Source organism: Euprymna scolopes, chromosome 14 (genome assembly GCF_053919585.1).
Source record: "Euprymna scolopes isolate OS-2025 chromosome 14, ASM5391958v1, whole genome shotgun sequence".
Lineage (NCBI taxonomy): Eukaryota > Metazoa > Mollusca > Cephalopoda > Sepiida > Sepiolidae > Euprymna > Euprymna scolopes.
The window spans coordinates 15949135-15961351 of NC_136495.1; the positions used below are offsets into that span (position 1 = coordinate 15949135).

The following is a 12217-nucleotide window of genomic DNA, read 5'->3' on the forward strand; positions in this document are numbered from 1 at the left end:
GTACATACTACTAGTATCGTTCAATGCTCAGTTCAGGGTGAGACTGGTACTATAGTACTTTTTTGTTGACATATCCTTCTTAAGCAGTAACTCCTCTTTGGAGAAGGTAGGGAAGAGTGTAGCTTAAATTCTGTTGTCATAAGACCATCCTCCCAAGCATAACCTGCTCCTTTTTTTTTTCTATGTGTGTGTCTGTGTAGCATCTGTTCTGTTACGATAGAAACACTTTCCTAGGCATTACTTATTTCTCTAATCACATATTTTTGCTAGTACTAATAATGATGATTAAATAAACCCTCCATATATTTTTTTTTTTATTGTATTCTAAAATTCTTTGATTCATGTTTCATTTTCTTATGTTTCTGATCATTCCTGATAAAGCTTTCAAGTTAAATAGTGAAACGTTGAATATGTCATAACTGATGAAATATGGAGAAATCTATTCATTTGAATCACAGGTCAAATTTAGTTGATACAAAAAATATTAAAAAATTCGGTACTTGTGCAGTTTATAGACTGTGCTGAAATAATAAAACTTATTTAGAAAGCCATTCTTAACATGGGGAGAAGAGGCTTTATACTATTCTTTACTGTCACCCAACAAATCTAATTAAAAAAAAAGTACCATAAAATTAAATTCAACTTAAAAATCCTATCTAAAAAAGAATAGTACAGTTCATAAACTGCACAAGCATCGAAAATTCAGTGGAAAATAATCTGTTCATTAGAATTATGACTATGATTTGTGGCGTTCTTTAATACAATCCACTTCATACTGCAGTTGAGAAGTATGATTGGAGGCCTATTGACAAATGTTTGAATTTCAAAGATTGTTGTATAAAATTAGATCAGCTGCATGTGAAAATACACCAAATAACATTCACTTGAATAAAGTGTGAATTATATATATATATATATATATATATATATATATATATATATAAAATCATGCAATTGTTTGCTGAATAATCATCCGTACCAACGGTTTCTGGAACAATAGGTGATTGAATATAACTTCATCATCATATCTTTATATATATAAATGAAAATGGCAGTTTTAAAGACATAAGAGATATAAGAAAAAAAAAAAAATATCAGTAAATTAAAAAAAAATATGTGAGCATACTGATTGTTACATGACATTTTTACAAATTATATATATATACATATATATATATATATATATATATATATATACTGTTAAAAAATACTTAACTGCTAAAAAAGACAGAAATTTAAAAGCTACAAACAAAAAATGTCATCGTAACTGTTTAAAAAAAAAAAAAATGAATGACAAAAAAAAATATTTCTGATATTTTGTCAATTGTTGGTACTCTATTCTGATCTGCTTCAATTTCAATTTTTCTATCAAGAATTTTTTCTCAATATCAAATGTCAATGTCGACCTTTAATTTTAATAATAAAAGCGGGGACAAAAATGAAGCCAAATAAATAAACCGAACTTTCCAGAAATAATTTTATTCTTGTTCTGGTACCTTCCATTTATTTTTTTGGTCAACAGGGAGGCGTTGGCATTGATGCATAGCAAAAATAGCAGAACTATTCCAGGGACCGAGTGTATTCTCAGCACTATTATGTAAGCAGTTGAAAGGAACGGATTTAGTATGACACTATATCTGATGTCACAATTTCGCTCTATACAACAGGCCACTTCATGAGAGAAACAACCTACTGACAAATGTTTGATTTTCAGAGATTTATTTTTTACGAAAATTAAGTCATTGAAAAAGAATGATATTCTGATCAATACTTCAAGATGTGTTAAAAGATGAACAAAAATACAAACGTGGATCAAATCGCTTTATTAGACATTTTAATTCAATTTTTGCTTTGTTTAATTAAAAGATGTATTTTTTGTTGTGGAAACTGATCAGTATTAAACAAAAAGAAATAATTAAGATTTCTGGTAAAAGATTTGATTCATATAAATATTTGCATTTATTTTTCTTTCAACACATTTTCTCATCCTCAGGTTTAAAATATTATTTTATGTATTTTCAAATGTGGTTGACTTAATTTCATACGACAATCTCTGAAAATCGAACATTCGTGAATAGGCCTCAAATCATACTTCTCAGCTGTGGCATGGTCTGTAGAATAGAACACCATGTTCATCATTCAAGCCATGTGAAAGCGAATATTTTTCAAATTGAATTCGTTCCAGAATAACTTTTTTTTTCAATTAAGATAACCAAAAGCATGTTCATATTTACTTATAAAAACTTAATAGTAACAAAGAATTTTAACTTAAAAAATAAAAAAAATCATATTTTTTTAACGAATTTAATGCAGTTATGCAAGCAATTATTTTTACTAAAAAGAATTGTTTTATTTTTTTTTTTTTTTTTTAAAGTTTTTAATAATGGTTGAAATCTAAAGAAATAGAATAATTGTGAAAACTAATTTCTAAAAAAGAAATATCACCTTCAATTTAGGGCAAATAAATTTGTTTTTGGTTGTAATTGGAAAAATTTATCAAGCATATGTCCATAGTATGATAGTGTATAAGAAACCTGGCCAGTAAGTGTTCAGGATGTGCTTTGTAGGGAGAGAAATATGTGTAATATGAATCTTCAAGAAAGGCTTAAATTTGATGAACTTAAAGATTAAATCTAAGGGGTGTATGGAGATGTGTGTAGAATAAGAGACTGTGGAGGTTTGGTCACATTGAAAGAATGCTTGGGTTAGTCGATGCAAAGTAACAAAGTTGGCAATGGAAAGCCAAGAAGAGAGATAAATGAAGATTTAGCCAGATATAGTTTTGGTTGGAGGTTAATTTCTAAAAGTCATCAACACATGACAACACGTAAAACCATTGTTAACTTGGATATGCGTGAAAATTATCAGGTTGGATTAGTTTTAAAAATGTCACTTTTTTTACGGCATTTCTATTAATAATTTTGTGGAAAATGCTTGGTGCTTTAATTAAATTATTTTTGTTGAATTAAAACTATATTATATGCTTGACCTTTTAGCCTATTAAAAACAGACAAAAGTTATAGCCATTGACTTTAGTTGATGGGTGAATATGATTAAATTTGTGCCCATTTTTGCATTAAAAACTAATCCCTATTAATCTTTAACTGTGCATCGAACAGATACCACAATACTTAGTCCACTGCACCTTATAACAAAGGCCATACAAAATTTCAGCCAGATCGACTTACTAGTACAAATATTTTTTTCTAAGAATATAAATTATTTTGGATTTTTTTCTGGAAAAAGATGTTTTTCTGGCATCAAATAAATTTTGAAAAAAGTGTTTTTGACATCCAATACAGCGTTAGATTAAACCCATTCGTTTCAACTGCTAAAATAATTTGGGTACTGAAAATACAGAATCGAGGGGCGGCAGATGGTTTGGTTAGGAAGCATTCCCATTTATATATCATCCTCCCTTGGTTTTGTTGCGGTTAGCTGAAGACCCAAAAGAGAACGAAGTGCAGACAATAACAATGACAAACATGTCTGGCAAAAGTATTTGAAAATAATAATAAAGAGCACGAAAATGTCAACCACAAAGAAGAACACCGACAGACAATACACATAATTATTACAATAAGCTTAATATGACACAGGGCTGTAAAATACAGAGCACCCAGTGAGAGTCGAATTCAATAATAACAATCTGCAGGACTAGATTCTGAAATATTTAGGATTTGGTGCAGAACTCATGCGTTAGATATTAAATGTTTAACCATGAGTTATTGCTTATATATTTTTGAGGTTATCTTCACTCTCTTTTTTTTTTTTTTAAATAAATCTTTAAAATCTCATCATTAAGAAATACAGGCCGCTTTCGTTTAAGATGCAACTTGTCATATATATAACTTTTATTACCTTAAATTACGAATCAAATAGAAAAACTATTTTATTTCAGTTCTTAAATATAAATGCCATTAAAAACAAAAATAACAAAACCTTTATGTTGTACTTGTCAGGTAAAATATATAACATTCACCAAAATTTACGTAAATTCATTCAATAATGTTGTTTAATTCAAGTTTAACCCCACAAGTAAATATGGCCGCTATTACTGAGCCAGTCAAGGGATATAATTTAAACTTTTGCAAGAGAAATCAATTTTTAAATTGTGCGAAAAGAAACAGTTATCTCCCTTGAATATCACGATTACGTCGACGATATCGCTAGTTAGGTGAAAACGAATTATACAAAACTGCTGGGTGAATTTACTTAGATTTCAGTAAAAAAATTATTTTTCTTAAAAAGTACAACATAAAGAGTTAAAAAAAATTTTTTTTTTAAATAACATTCGTATACAATCTAGCTATAACCACGGAGAAACACCAAAATATCATCCCCTTTAGGTTTGTCCTATAAAGGGAGATAACTTTTTTTCCTCTAATCACACGAAATTTATCTCTGAAGCCGAGAAAATACTAATATTTTTAAAACATCATTTTCAAATTATTGTTCATTAATTTTGTTTCTTAACATAAATGGATGGTAAATGTGTAGTTAAACGACGTAAATTATTTGATAGACAAGAATTCTAAAAACTATTTATTTTATATAAAACACTTTATTAGACCCAAAGGTTGAAATAAAACAAGAAAAAAAAATGTCATTTTTATTATTTTTTTTTCATCAATTTTTTATTAGACTAAATGTACGACATTCGAGGCCGCCGTATTGTTTTAAAAATTGGCCTTTCTAAGGTTTGACAGATTGGCCTTTTTTACGTTCTTTCGTGAACCATGTTTTCAGCGGCCATATATATATACGTATATATATTGTAAAAAAGGCCAAATTTAGCCTTTAAAAGGCAAATCTGACAAACCTTAAAAAAGCCAATTTTTAAAAGCAATATGGCGGCCTCGAATGTCGTAAATTTAGTCTAATAAAAGAATGATGAAAAAATAATAAAAATGAAATTTTTTAATGGTTTTATTGGTTTTCTGATTTTATTTCAGTCGTTGTGTCTAATAAATATTTTTTATAATTTTTTGTCTGTCAAATAAGTTACGGCTCTAAACTACACATTTTACACACTTACTCAATAAACCTATGTTTTTGTAGAAAAAAATATTTAAAATTAATCGTTGAAAAATATTTTTTAAAATAGGTTGTTAAAAAAAAAAGCAAATAAAGTTATTTCCCTTGGTAACACGTTTTTAAAGTAAAAAAAAAAATAATTAAAAAATCTTTAAAAAAGGAAATATTTGGCCTTCGTTCAATGGCGACCTACCATCACTTGTTGATGGCTGACAACACGGCAGCTATTTTATGGTAATAATCATATTCTCTGATTTTATTAAAATTTGTTAACAAAGTCTATCCAATGATTTTCCTATCATTGTTAATGTTACTTTACTTTTAAGGTCACAAGGATTTATTTATGAAAATCAGACTCTTAGTTCAGGATTCTTGCAAATTTATCCGTCTTTCCTTAATACTAGTTTAATCTAATAATATTAAGCCAGTTGTGACTATTGTATATGCGTATACTTTCAAAGCCTTAATCTTTTTTTCATTTTTTTTTTCCCCCATTTTTTTCGGCTAGCTTATCTCATGATCTTGCACAAATATGAACGCCTGTCATAGCGTCATTTACTTCATCGATATCCTGCATTCTATACATGCCTGTGTGCAGAGCAGTTAGATGCATTGATGCCCTCCCCCTCAATTACAAACTTACCCACAATGTTTTTATATAAAAGTGCTACGTTTCTTTTTTTTTCTTTTTAAGAATGTAATAATTATTCTTATGAATAACATAGTCAATCATAAAAAGGCTAATTTTAAGTTTAAAACGTTTTGTTTAAATTTTGTAAATGTTGATAAATTCAATGAAGTTTTATGGTTTATTTTTTGTGTAAAGTTGAAGGATATTGGATATTTTTGCTTTAACTTTTTTTAGCAACCTAGATATTCACATGTTTTTCTAAAGAAACAGCTGCCATTTTGTCTGTTGCTGATTTAGTTTTATTAGACTGGAATAGTATTCAGAAGAAATGGAAAAAATGATATTTCTCTTTAATGTCGTATATAAATGTATATAAATAAAAGAGGGTAAGATACATTTCGGAAAATAATCTTGCAGAATAGTGATAGTGTTACTCACCAGGTGTCATATTTAATTAACCTTGTGCCAAATATGTCTATGCTCAATTATTTGGCCATGCATCAACATAATGAGACAGTTATTTAGATAATTTTAAAGTTTATTTATAATTTATTATCGAGTTTTCTTAATGTAACTTTTTTTCATTTCTTTGTTGTAGATATAATATTAAAAACTGGAAAAAAATGAATTCAAAACCTGAATAAAATATAAAAATTATAAAAATTTACATAAATAAACGTTTCTTTTTTTTTTTGTTTAATATTATAGCTGCTGACATTAGAATTATTTCTTTGATAGAACCCAATAGTTTATCGCCCAGGCGATTCTAATATTTTTCTCCAGATTCCAATTCTAAAATTACCTAAAAAAAGTAGAATCTCATTTGGGGGAGAGTGAAGGGTCATTAAGCAGGGATACGTCATTTACTTTTAAGTGCAGATATATATAATTTTCTTTTCAATTTAACAAATTTCTTCGTTTTTCCTTTATATATTGTATCCAAAATTTGGATAAATTCATTGTGATATTTTGTAATGGGAAATTAAGCTTTAAACAAAAAATTAAAATAATAAAAAAGTCAGGGCACCGTTTTCTGAATCGGAAATTAGGCTCAATTTTTTATTTTAATACCACCTACTCTTCCCAAAATTGATTTTCTAGATTCCAATTAATCGTTTCAACACTAAACTGAAATAATTTTTTGTAATTGATTGTAAATGCTTTCAGAAATTAATTTTAATTTTTCAGACTTCTGTTTTTATCTTGGATGTTATTCTCACAACGTTTCGATCGATGAATGGAACTCTTTAATGCACGAGGTAAGTTGATTTCATTCCATCAGCCATAATCAGGTAAAAGTCTTAAATAATTTTTAATTATATATAATGAGTATCACTCCCTACTGTGGATTGAAGCTTTAAACTCTAAAAGACATTCACTTAGAACACATTATACTTAGTGCTTTTATCTTTTGCACTATATCAGAGTTAAACATGAAGATTTCTGGGACAAGATGCACCTGAAGATTGGAGCTTACATAGGCTGAAACATTGTGACGATGAAACCCATGATAAGACTAGTTAGAATACAAATTATTAATCATCATCTTAAAAAATAAAAGCCTGGCAAAGTCACATGTTTTAAATGCATGATTTTCATTTGCTGTAAACAGAAATATGTAATTCAGGAGAGATTGACCCACCAGCCAATCAGAAGTCAGAAACACAAGAATCATCTGACTTCTTACAGTTTCCACATGATTTTGTTTTCCAACTCAATGTAGTTGGAACGAGTACACTGTCGGCATATTTCGATTGTCCCCCCCCCCAACGCCAATGATATGATAAATCTATCATAGATATATAAAGATTGATTCTTAGATGTTTTGATTCCTTTTCAACACAGCCCAAATAAAAGATGTTTCCATGTAAAACTTTGACATCATCTGTTAATTCATCTGTTAATTCATCTGTTAATTCATCTGTTAGATGAACATTCTATTCTAACCTACTAGAATTATAATGGAGAACCTATGGTGGCTGGAATGCAAAGTGATTCTTTCTTTCTTTCTTTCTTCCCTTTGTTTGGAATTTTTACCACTCCCAAAAGCAAGCAAGTTTTCACAGGAATGTATTAACTCAAAACATTTTTAATCTATAAAAATCGGTTTCAGACTTCAAAAGAAGCTGACAAAGCAAACAGCTAAAGGCTAGACAAAATATTCAAGTATGCCCCATGGAACAGAATCCCCAAAATGTTGATCAACCCCCCCCCCAGCCTTAGACTCTGGGGGGTGAAGTCTCAAAGGATTGATTACTCAGATACCAGTCTTCTTGGTCCTGCATACAGATTCTTACACACAAATGAAAATCAAACAGAGACGAACTATTATTAACAGCTATACAGGCACTAACAAGAACAAAGTAAACCAAGATACCATTCATCCTTCATCATTATAAATCAATACATTCATGCTAAATATGTTTATTCTAATCAGCAAAATAACTAAAACTGATTAAAGAAATAGATAATGTCAGCAGCCATTTTTTTAATCTTACAAGGAAAATCATTTCTTAAATTAACCAATTTTGGTGGCTTAAAAGTAACAGTATTTTTGATTTTTCAACTTAACATGAACAATAAAAAAAATCTTATTTTAGAGAAACCAAAAATTTGGTAATAAGTCAGTCTTGATTTTTTTCTCTCAGAAAAATTATCTGATATTTAAAAAAAAAAAAAAAAAATGACTAAATAAATCTATTTCCTCTGAATTTGTTGTGTTGGATATTAAACAGTATTACATGGAAACAGAATTTTAAAAAATTAAACATTCTTTGTCCTCAGCTAATAAGGTCCACAAAACTAAAAAATTCTGAGGATTTTGTAACAGAGATAATCTATTTCAATGCAATACGGCAGATCCAACTGCTTAGTTTTCAAACACTTCCAGAATAAAGACTCATCTGTATTTTGAGAAATTAAAATTTATTCAAAAACGTTTTTTAATTTAACAGAACTTGAGTTTTTACCAATTGTTTATTTTTTCTTAATTTGTATATATATTACAAAAATGGCACCTGTGGAGGAAAATAGTTATCTCCCTTAGATTTTTTTTTTTATTGGATTTCACTGCTGAGTTTATTTCCGCTTATGTTCGATATTTATTCGTTAAATCTATTTTTTAAAAAATCATGATTTTAGACAGAAATAATATCTAACAAAAAAATTTTAAAAAGTTTTACTGAAGAATAACAGTATTATATGGAAACAGAATTATTATCAAGGGACTCTTGTGGATAGATCTGCATTATGTGAAAGATGAAATAATGGCAAAGTGACTAAATCACAACGTGCGTTTATTGCGAAAAAAAAAAAATTCTGTGTAACATTAAAAATTTTTTTGGTTATTCAGAATCTTAACTTATTGTTCTAAGGGAAGTAACTATTTCACTAAAATAGTTGAAAAATATTTTTTTTTCTTATTACTCGAATGTTTTAAGAAAAATTACAATATCGTCGCATTTTAGATTTTTTTTTTTTTGTTAATTTTATAAATATTGGTTACATTAAACGAAGTTTAATGAAGTGAAAATTTCTTTTCTTACAAAACAGATTCCAAATAACCCCCAATTTTTTTTCTTTTTTTTTTTTTTGCTAAATATATGAGGAATCTTTTTGAGTTAAGATCTATTGAGAAATACACATAGAGAGGCAAAAGGTGTAAAGGCCAATCTATCATACAACTAAAAAGTAGACACCAAGCAAAGAGGTAACGGCAATAGCTAAGAGAGGTAACAAACACAAATGATCGGTTAAAAACGATAGGATATTGGTTTTTATTTTTACCAAGAAAAAGGTAAAATGTATGGCAATGACATATCTGGATTAACAAGAACAAGGTTGAAGCTCTTTTGTCCTTGAGGTGAACATCAGCTTGATCAGAGTTGTATAGATGTGATCTGATGCTGGAAACTGGTAGCTGGACGTCAATGAGGTATTAGACGTCGATAGGTGCTGGAAATGGACACTGGAAACCGGTAGCTGGACGTCAATGAGGTATTAGACGTCGATAGGTGCTAGAAATGGACACTGGAAACCGGTAGCTGGACGTCAACAGGAATTGAAGCTGGGAGCCAAACGTCAAGCAGAGAATGAAGAGTTTATTGCATTATGGTAGTTTGTTGAAAGTTAGCCCTGAAAATGATTGTTTTAATCACAATAATAGTTTGAGGTAGTTAGCCCTTAAAAGGACTGAACTACAGCTGCCGAATCCTGTTGGCTACTGGGCTTGATCAACTTTACTGGGCACATCAAAGTTGTGAATTGGGAGACTCCTTGCTCCCTGTCTACTGATTTGCTGAGTAGATGCTCGTTTCATAAGTCATTTATGTAATAGGTGACGATCTTGCAAAATAAACAAATGACTATTATTAAGCCAAATTGCTTACAGGCAAAAATGTATGTGGCGTTTATTGCTTGTAAATATTTTATTCTCCATCTCCAAATAAAATCTTATTTTGTTTCATTGCAAAAATTGAGTATTGTATTTTTTCTTTGTTGTTTGAGATAAGTCGTTGCTATTTTTTTAGCCCATGTGCACATGACATATTTCAGGTTTCTGCTGATGTTGCATTTTGTTAACAAAACGAGAGTGGTGATTTTGTATACAGCGATACACACTTTAAATATGTAAACATTAAGTAAAAAAATAAGTTATCCAAAATGGCCGTCTCATTTAGGTCATATTGGATAACTTTAACTAATATTTACACATTTAAAGTGTGTATTTCTCAATACAAAAGGTGTATTTCTCAATAGATTTTAACTCGACATGCTTCATCATATAATAATATTTATAAAATAAAAATTTTTAATGCATGCAGAACTTTTCCTCACAATCCTCTTGTGATTTAGTGACTTTGTCAAAATAATTTTGGTGCTTGTGCATTAAACATAATTACAAGAAAAATTAAACTTTGTCAAATAATGCAGTTTTATTAATTTCTTCTGTTACAACTAATGCTGTATGACAAATTGATTTATCTCCCTTGTTTTCAAATTTAAAAAATACTGCATCATAAATGAGTTTTATTTTTTTAATAATAGTTTTAGCAGATCTATTTGATAACTTTCTTAAATTTCTGAATTTTTAACATGTCATTTCGTAATGATGTTTTCATTAAAAAGACATTTTTGATATCCAATCATATATTATTACAAACACCATAAGTTTACTTTTTTTTTTTTTTTTTTTTTTAAACCTGTTGAATGCATTTGGATTAATACTTGGATAATGACATGAAAATTGATACATTTATCATAAGTTTTTCTTGTTTTCTTTAGTTGTTTTTATCTCAAGAATTGAGAAAATAATTAAATCTCTGGAAAAGTTTAGAAAAAAAACATCATTATGAGTTCTTGTTCTTTTCAACAATATCACTTTCTCTCATATATATATATAAAATTTTAAATAAAATTTTTCCTGGCATAGAAAAATGTAAACTTTTGAAATATTTACCTGTTCAAGTTTTAGTGTAGGATACAGTTTACTATGCACATTTAACATGAAATAATCATTTTGTATGAAATTAAAAAAAAAATTAAGATGGATAATTTTTACACTCAAATTACATAGAAACCAGAATCCCTTGCTAAAATCTGAAGCAACTTTTTTCCAAATGTGTTTATATAAGGTTAGTGGGATAGAACCCTAGCAGTGTGCTTAATTATTAAGAAAAAAAAAAAAGAGCTTAATATTTATTTATATATGTGTTAGACAAAATCAGAAAAACACTGATACTGCCGGCTTCAAAACTAAACAAAGGAGATCTATTTGGTCGTCTATATCTAGATACAGCATGCAAGACACCATTTTCGGGGAGAAAGATATAAACAAAGACTGAAGAAAGTCTGACATAGACAACCAGATATTGGTCCCCTTTGTTTGGATTTCAAACCAATGGTACTGATGTTTTTTTGATCTTCTGTAACACACACACATATGTATATATAACACTTTTGGAGAAAAATGACTTCAATTACATACAAAAACTTGGTGTGTAAATATTAAAATGCAAAGATTCTTTTCTCAAAAAACTGAACAAAAATTTTAGAGAGTGGGGTCAGTCATTTAATTTCATCTTTTATACTTGTGTAAACCTGAAATGAATATTCAATCTCAAATAATTTGGGAACGTTTTAGAATGTTATGATTGTTTTGTTCATTTGTTATTTGATGATGTTAGTGAATGTTTTGTCAAGGAAGGGGATCATTCTGAAGATTATTTGAAGAATTTAATCAAAAGGATTTGGGTTAAAGAAAAAAGAAAGTTGGGGAGCATAAAAAGGAAAAGAAAAAAAAAAGAAAGGTTTATATTTTAACAGATTTGGGAGTTTTACAAATAAGCCAGTAAATTATTGTCAAATATCCAAAAATATATCTAGAGTCATTTTCTTCTGGAAGTGTTTAACACTTAAATATAAGTTGGTTTCTTGACATATTTATTTTTGTAATAAAACAAACAATAATGGTTGCCTGCAAGATACCCAAATCCCAGAAGGAAAAAACTTATAGGTCATTTAAGGAAGGTAATAAACAAGCGTTTTTTT

At 28.7% G+C, this 12217-nt stretch overlaps 1 protein-coding gene across 4 annotated transcripts in view; it reads right to left on the reverse strand.

Moving 5' to 3' along the window:
- The window catches only part of LOC145292869 (prolyl 3-hydroxylase 1-like), a 388700-nt gene that overhangs the window by 36938 nt on the left and 339545 nt on the right, over positions 1-12217 (reverse strand). The window lies entirely within an intron of this gene.